Source organism: Mesocricetus auratus, unplaced genomic scaffold, assembly GCF_017639785.1.
Source record: "Mesocricetus auratus isolate SY011 unplaced genomic scaffold, BCM_Maur_2.0 Super-Scaffold_6730, whole genome shotgun sequence".
Lineage (NCBI taxonomy): Eukaryota > Metazoa > Chordata > Mammalia > Rodentia > Cricetidae > Mesocricetus > Mesocricetus auratus.
In genome coordinates, this window is record NW_024429184.1 from 58,559,822 (window position 1) to 58,573,837 (window position 14,016).

The following is a 14,016-nucleotide window of genomic DNA, read 5'->3' on the forward strand; positions in this document are numbered from 1 at the left end:
GAAAACATATATATAAAAGATCTCCAATTTGATATTAAAAGGTAAGTTAAGGCTTCATCAACTGACTGGGAAAGACCCAGCTGAAATTATTGTACCTTTAACGAATGAGGAAATTTCCCTCTTATGGAAGGATAATGAGTGACTTTTGGGAACTATTAGTAATAACTATCCCAAAACAGAGAGAATCAAATATATATAAAAAAAATTTGGATTCTTCCGCGTATTGTGAGGCAAACACCTATTTCTGGAGTTCTTACCTTCTACACGGATGCAAACAAATCAGGTAAGGCAGGGTATAAATCATGAAATATACAACTCCATACAAAAGGCAGAGTTATATGCCTTTCGCATGGTACTTAAAGACTTTAGAGAGCCTCTCAATATAGTCACGTATTCTCAGTATGCAGAAAGGGTTGTCTTGCACATTGAGACTGTAGAATTTGTTCCTGATAGTACAGAATTAACCTTATTGTTTTTATAATTAGAGGAAACTATAAGAAACAGAATTCATCCTATATATATAACACACATCAGATTCCATACAGGTCTGCCAGGTCCTCTGGCACAAGGCAATGATGAAATTGATTGTTTTTAGTAGATAATGTGTTGGAAGCTTCAGAATTTCATAAGAAACACCATGTTAACAGCAAAGGCTTAAATAAGGATTTTTCTATCACCTGGCAACAAGCCAAAGAAATAGTAAGAAACTGCCCCAGTTACTCATTCTATAACCAAACTCCATTGCCAATAGGTTGTAATCCTAAAGGCATTCACAGAAATGAACTTTTGCAAATGGATGTATTTCACTTCCCAGAATTTGGCAGTTGGAAATATCTACACCATACCATAGACACGTTCTCAGTCTTCCAATGGGCTACTGCTCTAAGCTCTGAAAAAGCTGATTCTGTTATTTTACACACATCTAAGAGATGATGGCTGTTATGGGTATACCTAAAACAATAAAAACTGACAATGCTCCAGCATATGTCTCCAGTAAATTGAAACAATTTTTCAAATATTTTAATTTAAAACATGTAACTGGTATACCTTACAATCCCACAGGACAAGCAGTGATTGAAAGATCTAACCAAAGCTTAAAAGAAATGCTTCCTAAACAGCCAGGGAGAACAAAGACCCCTAAACACAGGTTACATAATGCTTTACTAACGTTGAATTTTCTTAATGCTGATGAAAAAGGACAAATTGCAGCAGGAAGACACTGGACTACAGAGAAGACTTCTGAACTGAACCAACCGGTGTATTTTAAGGATGTTATGACCTCAGTCTGGAAATCAGGATATGTCTTACGTTGGGGAAGGGGTTATGCTTTTGTTTCCACAGGAGAAGAAAAGCTTTGGGTTCCATCAAAATTAATTAAGATTTGATCAGAAAAGAAGACATCTCAGGAGGAGGAAGATAACAGCTCATCTACAAATTCATATTCTACCATGGGTAAAGTGACCTACTAAAAGGAAAGAGAAGTGTTTTGTTTTTTGTCTTCACAGGTAAACTCAGCAAAGAATACTGGACATATGGATTCCTGAAGAAGAATGAATAGCTACCCTGAGGACCATCAAACAAACAATAACTCACTGTGTGGTATCAAAGTCTAAATCTCTCTCTATTGTTTTTCATAGTACCCTTTTATCTTTGTTTCTTCATATACTTCAGTCCCCATTTATTTAACTGAAGCTGTCTTTGGGGTTCGATTGGCTCTACTACTCTAAATTCAAGCATATTATTTAAATAAATTCAGAATTTCTATATTATATCAAAGAGCCATTGATATAAGACAGAAGAAAATAAAATTAGGGACTGTTATCTGTGGACTTTTTTTGAAAAGTCTAATTTCCTTCATGTTTACCATCTTCCCTATTGTCATCTCTTCCGGCATGCATACATATGAAAGTTAAAATATTTCCTTGTTAACATTAATGTTTGAGTTTTCCAGAGAACAAGGGATTTCCTGACAGCAATCTTCAACTGCTTCAGAAAGAGAAAGAGTATGGATCTACTTCCTTGACTTCACCTGATTCGACTGGAGGCATCTGAACTGCCACACATCATTGACTCCTCTTGACAAGCACTATCCTGAAACTGGCTTGAGACTACATCACTCGACACAACTCCAGACCAAGGAACTGAAACAGCACATCTTCTACAATCTGGCCAGAGTTTCAGATGAGACCTTCAATCAACACTAGAACCCCAGTCAGGAACTTCAATCAAGCATCTCCTGCCGTACAGAGACTGTCTGATCTACTGAGATTTTGTTACACTAACATTTTTCTTCTCACAGGTCTCCATGAGATTATCATCGTCCCATCTCAATAGGAAGTAGTTTTGAGAATTCCATGCCCTCTCTCCCTACTATTGATATTATAGCATAGTTTACCCCTGTTAGTGTTAGTTTTCAATTATTTTAGAGTTGGGATTGGAAGGAGGTGTTCAGACTTGGTTGTTTCTTTCAGATAAGTTTAGGTTTAGATGGGATAGATGTTTGATACATTTTGTTCATTGACACAAGTTAGTTGTTTTAAGTTTAAATATCCTTTTTAAGACTAAAACGGGAATTGTAGGAGGAAGCCGTGTGCTGCCATTAGCCATGTGACTTTTTTTTAAATTTTATTTTCCAGTTTAAATTTAGATAAGAAACAAGGTTGCTTCACAAGTCAGTTCCAGGTCCCTCTCCCATTCCCTCCCTTCCTCCCGTGCCCTCCCCCAACCCCCCCCCGTTATCCCCTCATTTCTCCAGGGAGGGTGAGGCCCTCCATGGGGGTATGCATAGTGTGTCATTTCATATAGGGCAGGGCCTAGACCCTTCCCCAAGAGTTCAGGGTGAGAGTGCACCTCACATTGTTCTATGGGAGTCCAAAGCCATGTGACTTTTAAAGGCGCATACAGATGAGGTAATAAAAGAGCGGTTTACCACACCGCTAACCACACCCACTTTAGACATGACTAAAGACGTATACGGACGTAGGCGGTGAACTATGTCACTAGCCAGGCCCACTTTTGCGCATGGCTAGGGGCGTTACAGGGGAAGGTATAAAAGACTGAACAACCAAAGTCTGGGTCTCTTTTTCCGGTTTTCAGCTTCCATTTCGACGGTGGAAAACTACTTGGCTCATCTGGGTTACTTGTTTGGTATCTTGTGAGTAATTTCTACAATAAATACTTAGTTTTACTTTCAGTAAGTGTGCTGTTTATCATTGCAGCATCAGAATCTCAAAGTAGTCTTGATTTGATTTTCCTGATGGCTATGGTTGTTGCACATTTCTTTAGGCGTTACTTAGCTATTTCAGTTTCCTTTATTGAGAATTCACTGTTTAGATCTGTACCCCCTTTAAAGTGGGCTATTAGTTTTATTGATATCTAGTTTATTGAATTCTTTATATGGTTTGGATGTTAGCCGTCTATTAGATGTGGAGTTGATGAAAATTTTTCCCATTTTGTAGGCTGTTGTTTTGTTCCATCGGCGGTATCCTTTGCTTTTCAGAAGGTTTTCTGTTTCATGAGGTACCATGTATTAACTGTCAATCTTAGCACTTGTGAGGTTGGTATTCTATTTAGAAAGTTGTCTCCTGTACCAATGCCTTCAGGGCTATTCCTCAGTTTCTCTTCTATCAGGTTAAGTTTATCTAGCTGTATGTTGGGGCCTTGATGTACTTGAATTTTTTGTGTGGTGATAAATATGAATCTATTTGCATTATTCTACATGTAGACATCCAGTTAGACAAGCACTATTTGGTGAAGATGCTTTTTTTTTTAAATAGAATAATTCTGGCTTCTTCATAAAAAAATGGGAGGTCTCACCTATGCCTCTGTGTGTATGTTTCTCTTATTAGTTGATGAATAAAACACTGTTTTGCCAATGAAGCAGGAAGATAGGTGGAACTAGGAGACAAGGGGAACTCTGGGAAAGGTAGGCAGAGGGAACCCGCCTCAGAGTTGCCATGCTGCCAAAGGAGTACCAACTTGCTGGGGCATTACTGGGTAAGTCACAGCATCGTAGCAATATGTAGATTGATAGAAATGGGTTGATAATTAAGAGAGAGCTAGACAATAAGAAGCCCTATACTTTGACCAACAGTTTCATAATTAATATAGCATTTGTGTGATTATTTGGGAAAGAGAAGGGTGGTGGGACGCATGTGGACAAGAATCTCCATAACAACCCTCCCTGGGGAGTGGATGGGGGATGAAATGGCAGGATGGTGGGTGCATGGGAGCGCAGGAAGAAGAGGAAACTGGGATTGGCATGTAAAATAAGATTGTTTTTAATAAAATAAAAATTTATTTTAAAAAATCCACAGAAAGAAGGAATTATATCTGTGTCTTCAATTCAATGTATTTGATCAACCTATCTATTTTTATGTAAATACCATTTGGCTTTGTTATTATAGCTCTGTAGAAAAAGCTTAAAATCAGAGATAAGACACCTCATGAACTTCTTTTATAGTTCAGGTTGTTTGGCCATTTTTCTAGGTTGATCCTACTGATCCATGAGCATAGACGATCTTTCCATCTTATGATACCTTCTTCAATCTATTTCTTCAAAAACTTGAAATTTTTATCAAACAAGTCTTTCACTTGATTGGTTAGAGTTTCCCCATGATTTTTGACATTATTTGTGACTATTATGATGGGTGTTGTTTCTCTGATTTCTTTCTCAACTAGTTTCTCATTTGTATATAGGAGGCCTAATGAGTATTTTTGAATTAATTTCCTATGTATCCCCCTCACTGAAACTGTTTATCAGCTGTAGGATTTCCCTGCTAGAATTTTAGGTTTCACTTATGTATATTATTGTATCATCTTTGAATATCAAGACTTTGCATTTTTCTTTCTGATTTGTATCCCTTTGATCTCTGTCAGTTGTCTTACTGCTCTGGCTTGTACTCTGAACACTATATTGAATAGATAAGGAGACAGTGAACACCCTTGTGTTGTTCTTCATTTTATGGGATAGTTTGAGTTTCTCTCCATTTAATTTGATGTTGGCTATAGACTTGGTGTAAATTACCTTTACTATGTTTAGGTATGTTCCCTATATATCCATTCTCTGAAAGACTTTTTATCATGATAGTTTTGAATTTCATCATACGCTTTTTCATCACTTAGTCAGATGACCATGTGTTTTTTATTCATTTCTTTCAGTTTGTTTATATGTTAGATTACATTGGCTGATTTTTATTTTTATGTGTTGAAGCATCCCTTCTTTTCTTGTCATCTTCCTCCTTTGTCATGGCAGATGAACTTTTGATGCATTCTTGAATTCAATTTGCAAGTATCTTATTGAATATGTTTGCATGTATGCTCATAAAGAAAATTGATCTTAATTCAATTTCTTTGTTGAATATTTGTTTCATTTTTATTATCAGAGCAGCTATGGCTTTACAAAATAAAAACAACAATGTTCCTTCTGTTTCTATTTTGTGGAATAATTTGAGGAGTATTGGACTTAACTTTTCTTTGAAAGTCTGGTAGAATTCTGCTAGAATTCTGCATTAAACCTTCTTGTTCTGTTATTGAGAATTTATTTTATATATTTTATTTTACTTTATATTAAATTTAAAATGGCATACCAATTTGAGGTCCCTCTACCTCCCATTTTCTTACTCCACCCAAAATTCTCAACCCCTCATCCATATCTCAGAGAGGGCAGGTCTTCCATTGAGAATCACCAAAGTCTGTCACGTCAGATGGGGCAGGATCCAGGCCCTCCCCCAATATCTAGGTTGAGCCAGGCATCCCTCTATAGGGAATGGGTCCCAAAAAGCCAGTTCACACACTGGGATGAATAGTAGCACCATTGCCAGTGGGCCCACAAGCTCCCCAACTGTCAACTGTATTCAAGGGGCCAAGTCCTCTTCAGGTTTCCCAGGTGTCAGTTCAGAGCCAGTGAATTTCTGTGTGCTCAGGTCAGCTGTCTCTGTGGGTTTTTCCATCATGGTGTTGACCCCTTTGCTTGTATTTTGACTAATCTCTGCCATCATCTGGACTCTGAGAGTTTAGTCCACTGCTTAGCTATGGATATCTGCATTTGCCTCCATCATTCAGTAGATGATGGCTCTATGATGGCAATTAAGGTAGTCATCAATCTGCTTATAGCAGAAAGACAATTAAGGTTTATGCTCACTGGTAATTTCTCCAGTGCCAGATTTCTTCTTAACCCAATAATGGTTCCCTCTATCAAGGTATCTCTTTCCTTGTTCTCCCTCTGTGCCCATTCCCCAACTCCACCTTCCTGTTCTGCTCCCCACTTCCCCTCCTCTCTCTCCTACCACACTCCCCCAGCACTCCCAATTTACTCAGGAGCTCTTGTCTAATTGCCCTTCTTAGGGTAGTGTCTGTGTATGTTTCTCTTCTGGTTCTCCTTGTTTCCTGGCTTCTCTGGGCTTGTAGACTGTAGGCTGGCTATCTTTTGCTAATATGTTTAATATCCATATTTGTCTTTTTGTGTCTGGATTACCTCACTCAGGATGGTTTCTTATAGTCCATTCATTTTCCTCTGAATCTCAAGATGTCATTATTTTCTTTTGCTATACTCTATTTCTATTCAGTCACTCCATTGTATATACATACCACATTTTCTTTATCCATTCTTCAGGGGGCATCCTTTAGTTATATGCCTAAGAGTGGTAGTGCTGGGTCTTGAGATAGATTGATTCCCAATTTTCTGACAAACTGCCATACTGATTTCCAAAGTGGCTGTACAAGTTTGCACTGCTACCAGAAATAGATGAATGTTCCCCTTACTCCACATCCTCTCCAGCATAGGCTTTCATTACAGTCTTTGATCTTAGCCTTTCTGACAGGTATAAGATGGTATCTCAGAGTTGTTTTGATTTGTATTTCCATGATGGCTAAAGATTCTGAGCAATTCCTTAAGTGTCCTTTGGCTTCTTCTGTTGATAATTCTCTATTTATGTCTGTACCCCTTTTTTAATTGTATTATATGGCATTGTGGTATCTAGATTCTTCAGCTCTTTGTAAAATTTTAGAGATTGGCACTCTGTCAGATATCAGATCTTTTCCCATTCTGTAGGGTGCTGCTTTGTCTTGTCAATTGTGTTCTTTGCCTTACAGAAACTTCTCAGTTTCAGGAGATCCCATTTATCAATTGTAGATTTCATTGTCTATGTTACTGTGTTATGTTCAGGAAGTGGTCTTCTGTGCAAATGCTTTCAAGGATACTTCCCACTTTCTCTTCTAAGAGGGTCAATATGAATGGAATTATATTGAGGTCTTTGATGTGTCTGTATTAAATTTTGTGCATGCTGATATATATGGATCTATTTGCATTCTTCTACACATCAGCATCCATTTATGCCAGCACAATTTGTGGAAGATGGTTTTTTACCATTGTATGAATTTAGTTTCCTTGACATAAATCAGTTATTCATAAGTATGTGGATTAATACCAGGATCTTCAATTTTATTCCATTGTTCTGTTTTTGTGCCACTATCAAGCTGTTTTTATTACTAAATCTCTATGTAAGATCTTGAATTCAGACATGGTGATGCTTCCTCTGGAAGTTCCTTTATTATACAGAACTGTTTTTGTTTTTCCTTATGAAGTTGAGTATTGTGTTTTCAAGATTTGTGAAGAATTACACTGGGAAAATTATGGGCATTGTATTGAATCTGTAGATTGATTTTGGTAAAATTGCCATTTTACTTGTTGATACTACCTATCCAAAGGAGTGAGAGATCTTTCCATTTTCTGATATCTTCTTCAATGTCTTACTTTAAAGATATAAATTTCTTGTCATACAGGGTTTTCACTTGTTTCGTTAGAGTTACCCCCCAAGATATTATATGTAGTTTTTGGCTATTGTGAAGGGTGAAATTTCTCTGATTTCATTCTCAATCCATTTATCATCTGTATATAGGAGAGACAATGATGTTTTTTGAGTTAATATTGTATCCTGCCACTTTACTTTAGGTTTTTATCAGCTGTAGGAGTTCCCTCATAGAATTTTTTGGATCATTATTTAATATATCATATCATCTGCAAATAATAAAAATTTAACTTTTATCTTTCCAATTTGTATTCACTTTATCTCCTTTGGTTGTCTTATTGCTCTAGCTAGAATTTCAAGTACTATATTAAATAGATAGGGAAAGAGAAGACAGCCTTGGCTTGTTCCTGATTTTAGTGTTATAGCTTTGAGTTTCTCTCTACTTAGTTTGATATTAGCTGATGGCTTGTTGTATATTGTCTTTATCATGTTTAGATATGTTCCTTTTATCTGTGATCTCTTGAAGAACTTTATTATGACATGGTGTTGGATTTTGTCAAAGGCTTTTTCAGCACCTACTGAGATTACCATGTGTTTTTCTTTTTAGTTTTTGCATAAATGGTAGATTACATTGACAGATTTTCATATGTTGAACCTTCCCTGCAGATCTGCAATGAAGCCTCCTTGATCATGGTGGATGATTCTTCTGATGTATTCTTGGATTCAGTTTGCCAGTGTGTTTGTTTGTTTGTTTTGGTTTTGGTTTGGTTTTTGAGAAAGGGTTTCTCTGTATTGCTTTGGAGCCTGTCCTGGAACTCACTCTGGAGACCAGGATTTTATTGAGTATTTTTGCATCAATGTTCATGGGGGAGATTGGTCTATAATTTTCTTTCGTAGTTGTGTCTTTATGTTGGTTGAGAAATAGGGCAACTATAGTCTTGTAAAAAGAGTTGGGCAATGTGTCTTCAGTTTCTATTCTGTGGAACAATTTGAGGAGTATTGATATTAGATCTTCTTTGAATTACTGGTAGAATTCTGCACTGAAACCATCTGGCATTGGGGTTTTTGTTTGTTTGTTTGTTTGGGAAGACTTTTGAAGACTGTTTCTACTTCCTTAAGGGTTATAGGTCTATTTAAATTGTTTATCTGTTCTTGGTTCAATTTTGATATGTGATACCTATCCAGAAAATTGTGTGTTTCCTTTAAACTTCCAATTTTGTGGAGTACAGATTTTTGAAGTGTGACCTGATGATTCTCTGGATTTTCTCAGTGTCTGTTCTTATGCCCCCCTTTTCATTTCTGATTTTATTCATTTGGTTACTCTTTCTCTGACTTTTGGTTAGTTCAGATAATCATTTGTCATTCTTGTAGATTTTCTTGAAGAACCAACTAAATTCCTTGGGTGTAGTTTTCCCTATAATGCCTTCTGTAGGGCTGCATTTGTGGATATGTATTCTTTATATCTGGTTTTGTCATGGAATATCTTGTTTTCTCCAGATTGAAAGGTTTGCTGAGTATAGTAGTTTGGGATAGCATCCTTGGTATCTCAGTGTCAGTAGAACATGTATCCAGGACCTTCTGGCTTTCAGAGTTTCCATTGGGAAGTCAAGTGTGATAGGTCTACCTTTATATGTTTCTTGACCTTTTTCCTTTGCAGATCTTAATATTCTTTCTTTATTTTATATGTTTGTTGTTTGGATTATTATGTGGTGAAGGAACTTTTTTCTTTACAGTCCAGTCTATTTGGTGTCCTGTAAGCTTCTGGCACTTTCATGGGCATGTCCCTCTTTAGGTTGGGAAAATTTCTTCTATGGTTTTGTTGAATATATTTTGTGCTCCTTTAAGTTGGACTTCTTCACCTTCTTCTATCCCAGTTATTCTTAGGTATTGGCTTTTCATAGTGTACAAGATTTCCTTGATCTTTTGTATCAAGAATTTGTTGGATATAACATTTGCTTGGTTGATGAATCTAATTACTGCTTCTATTTCACTGGAGGGTTATAAATGTTTATCTGATTTTGATTTATTTTGGTAAGTGATACCTATGAAGAATATTACTATTCATTTTAGAAGTTCCAATTTGGTGAACAATAGGTTTTTCATGTATGTCCCAAGGATTCTTTGAATTTTCCTGGTATCTGCTGTTATTTCCCCCTTTTTGTTTCTGATTTTGGATATTCTGTCTGTGTCCTTTAGTTAGTTTAGATAAGGGTTTACCTGTCTTCTTGATTTTCTCAAACAACCAATAGTTGTTTTCTTGATTCTTTGTATTTTTCTCTGTTTATATTTTATTTATTTTTACTCTCAGTTTAAATAGCTCTTGCTGTCTACTCCTCTGGTTGTGCTTGCTTCTTTTTGTTCAAGAGCTTTCAGGTGTGTTTCTAAGTTGCTAGCATTAGATCTCTCCAATTTTTTAAATGAGCTTAATGCTATTATCTTTTCTTTGAACACCTCTTTTACAGTGTCCCATAAGTTTGCATGTGCTATGTATTCATTTTCATTGAATTCTAGGAAGTCTTTCATTTCTTTATTTCTGTTTTGAATCAATAGTCATTTAGTAGAGAGTTACTCATTTTCCATGAGTTTTTAGGTTTTCTGTTGTTGTTGATATCCAGTGTCAATCTGTGGTGGTCTGATAGGATGCAGGGAGTTATTTCAGTTTTCTTGTATCTGTTGAGAATTGTTTGTGACTGTGTATGTAGTAAGTTTTGAAGAAAGTTCCATGAGGTGCTGAGAAAAAGGTGTAATCTTTTGTATTTCTGTAGCTATCTGTTCAGCCCATTGGTTCATTATATCTGTAGCTTCTATATCTCTCTGTTTAGTTTTTGTCTGCTGTCCTGTCCGTTGCCAAGAGTGTGGTATTGAAGTTTCCCACTATCATTTTCTGAGGGACAATGTGTGTGATGTAAGCTTTAGTAATTTTTTTTACAAATGTGGATTCTCTTGTATTTGGGCATAGGTGATAAGAATTTAAACATCAGGTTGGTTGATTTTTTTTCTTTGCTGATTATGAAAAGTCTTTCCTCAATTCTTTTGATTAAGTTTGGCTCGAAGTCTACCTTTTTAGATATTAGAATGGCTCCACCAGCAAGTTTCTTAGGTTCATTTGCTTGAAAACCTTTTTCCAGCCCTGTATTCTGAGACAAGGTCTGTTTTTGATATTGAGGTATGTTTCTTGTATGCATCAGAAAGGTGGATCTTATTTTCAAATCCATTCTGTTAGTCTGTCATCTCTTTTTTTTTTTTTTTTTTTTGGAATTGAGCCTATTGATGTTGAGAGCTATCAATGTCCAATGATTGTTAGTTCCAGTTTTTGGCTGTTGATGGTGTTGTGTATGTGTGTCTCTATGACAGTGTGTGTGTGTTTGTGTGTGTGTGTGTGTTCCTCTTCTAATGGTTTTCTGGTGTGCGATTATTTATTTCCTATGTTATACTGGTTGTTGTTAACCTCTATGTGTTATAGTTTTCCTTCTATTACTTTATATAGGGCTGGATTTGTGGATAGATATTACTTAAATTTGACTTTATAATGGAATATCTTTTCCTCCTATGATGACTGAAATTTTGTTGGGTAGAGTAGTTTGGGCTGGAATCTGTGGTCTCTTATAGTCTGTAGCACATCTGTTCAGGCCCTTCTGGCTTTTATAGTCTCCATTGAGATGTTAGGTGTAATCCTAATAGGTTTGCTTTTGTGTTACTTGTTCTTTTTTCCTTGCAGCTTTTAATACTCTTTGTTCTGTATATTTAGTGTTTTGATTTCTATGTGGTGAGAAAACTTGCTTTTCTGGCCCAATCTAATTAGTATTCTGTATGTTTCTTGTATTTTTGTAGGTATTTCCTTTTTTAACTTACGAAAATTTTCTTCAAGGATTTGACTGAATATATTTTCTGGGTCTTTGAGGTGGGATTCTTCTCCTTCTTCTATTCCTTTTATTCTCAGGTTTTTGTCTTGTCATAGTACCCCAGATTTCCTGGATGTTTTAAGTCAGGAAATTTTTGTATGTAACATTTTCATTGACAGAAGTATCTTCTTTTGTCATAGGTAACTTTTTCTTCTATCTCAATGCCTGAGATTCTCTGTTCCATTTCTTGCAATCTGTTAGTGATGAATGCATATATATTTCCTCCTTGCTTACCTAGATTTTTCGGTTTGAGAATCCCTTCTTTGTGTTTTCCTTATTTTTTCTTTTTCCCAGTCTAGATCTTGAACAGTTTTATTTGTTTCCTTAATCTATTTCTTTTTCTTGGTTTTGTTTAAGGGATTTATTTATTTATTTTACCCAGTTTATTGTTTCTCTTTTCCTCAGTTTCCTTAAAGGATTTATTCATTTCCTCTTTAAGGACCTCAATTATCTTCACAAGTTTGGTTTAAAGGTCTTTTTTCTTGTAATTTAGCTATGTTGTAATATCCAAGAGTTGCTATAGTAGGATAGCTGGGCTCTGGTGGTGACATATTGCCTTGGCTGTTTTTTGATTATTTTTTTATGCTGGCCTGTAGGCATCTGGGTTTGGGACAATTCTAAGTCTAGGTGCAGATTTATTTGTTTGTGTTTGTTGGTGGGTGTTTTTCTCATTATTTCCTTTGTCCTTTCTGACTTTCTGGTTACTGTTGCTTTGACTCATGGGAACCTGTGTCATTCCTGGTAGAGAGGAAATCTGTACCCCAGTTGGGAGCTTGGACAAAGTGATATGGAAGGGGTGTAGATTGGGGATAAAGTTGGGGTGGCCCCAGGGGAGTAGGGAAATTTAGTAGGCAAATGGCCTATCTGTACTTCTAGAGGCCAGAAATTTGCTGATTGAGTTTATTAACTATAAGTTAACTGGTGGAATTATAAGAATCACTTGTATATATCATCTGTAAATAAAGATACTTTGATCCAATTTGTATCACCTTCATCATCTTCAGTTGTCTTATTGTTCTAGGTGAGAACTCAAGTACTATATAGAGAGACTAGACATCCTTGTATTGTTCCTGATTTAGTGGTAATGCATTGCATTTCTTTCCATTTAGGTTATTGCTTGCTGTAGGCCTGTTATAAATTGCCTTTACTATGTCAAAATATGTCCCTTGTATCCCAAGAAGGGGTATTGGATTTTGTCCAATGACTTTTCTACATCAACTAAGGTGATGTAGTTTTTGTCTTTAGTTTGTTTATTTGGTGGGTTTTGCTTCTCAATTTATGTTTGTTTGTTGAACATTTCTGTATCCCTGGGAAAAAGCCTGCTTGATAATGGTGGATGACATTTTTTATGTGTTCTTCAATTTGGAATGGCAATTATTTTATTGAAATTTTTTGTGACCTCATATACTGATTTGGGTAATGTTCTTTCTGTTTATAATTTGCATTGGTATTAACTATTCTTATTAGTCTGATAGAATTTTGTGCAAAATCCATATGTGTCTGGCCTTTTTGGTTTGGTAGACTTTTAATTACTGCTCCTATTACACTGGGGCTTACAGGTATGTTTATATTCCTTAACTGATAATGATTTTGTTTTGATAAGGGGTATGTATTAAAATATATTACCCATTGGGTGGGGGACTGGGGGACTTGGCGGGGAGGTTGGGGGAGGAGGGGCAGGAGAGGGAGCTGGGATTGACATGTGAAACAAGATTGTTTCTAACCTAAATAAAAAAATTTAAAAAAGAATATCAGGTAGAAAAAAATATAGTTTCAAGGAGTTTGAGAAATTCAAAAGTCTTTACAATAGCCATAAACAGCATCAAATATTTGGGGATGATGTTAACCAAGGAAGTGAAAGACCTGTATATCAAGAACTTTGAGTCTTTAAATAAAGAAATCAAAGAGGATACCAGAAAATGGTAAGATGCTCTTGGGTTGGTAGGATCAACATAATAAAAATGGCAATCTTTCCAAAAGCAGTCTACAGATTCAATGCAATCGCTATCAAAATTCCATCACAATTATTCAAAGACCTGGAAAGAACAATAATCAACTTTCTATGAAAAAACAAAAGGCCCAGGATAGCCAAAACATCCCTATACAATAAAGGAACTTCAGGAGGCATCACCATACCTGACTTCAAGCTCTATTATAGAGCTATAGTCCTGAAAACAGCTTGGTATTGGCACAAAAATAGGCAAGTAGACCAATGGAACCGAATTGAAAACACTGATTTTAACCCACACACCTATGAACACTTGATGTTTGACAAAGAAGCTAAAACTATACAATGGAAAAAAGAACGCATCTTCAACAAATGGTGCTGGCATAACTGGGTACTGGTATGCAGAAGACTGCAGATA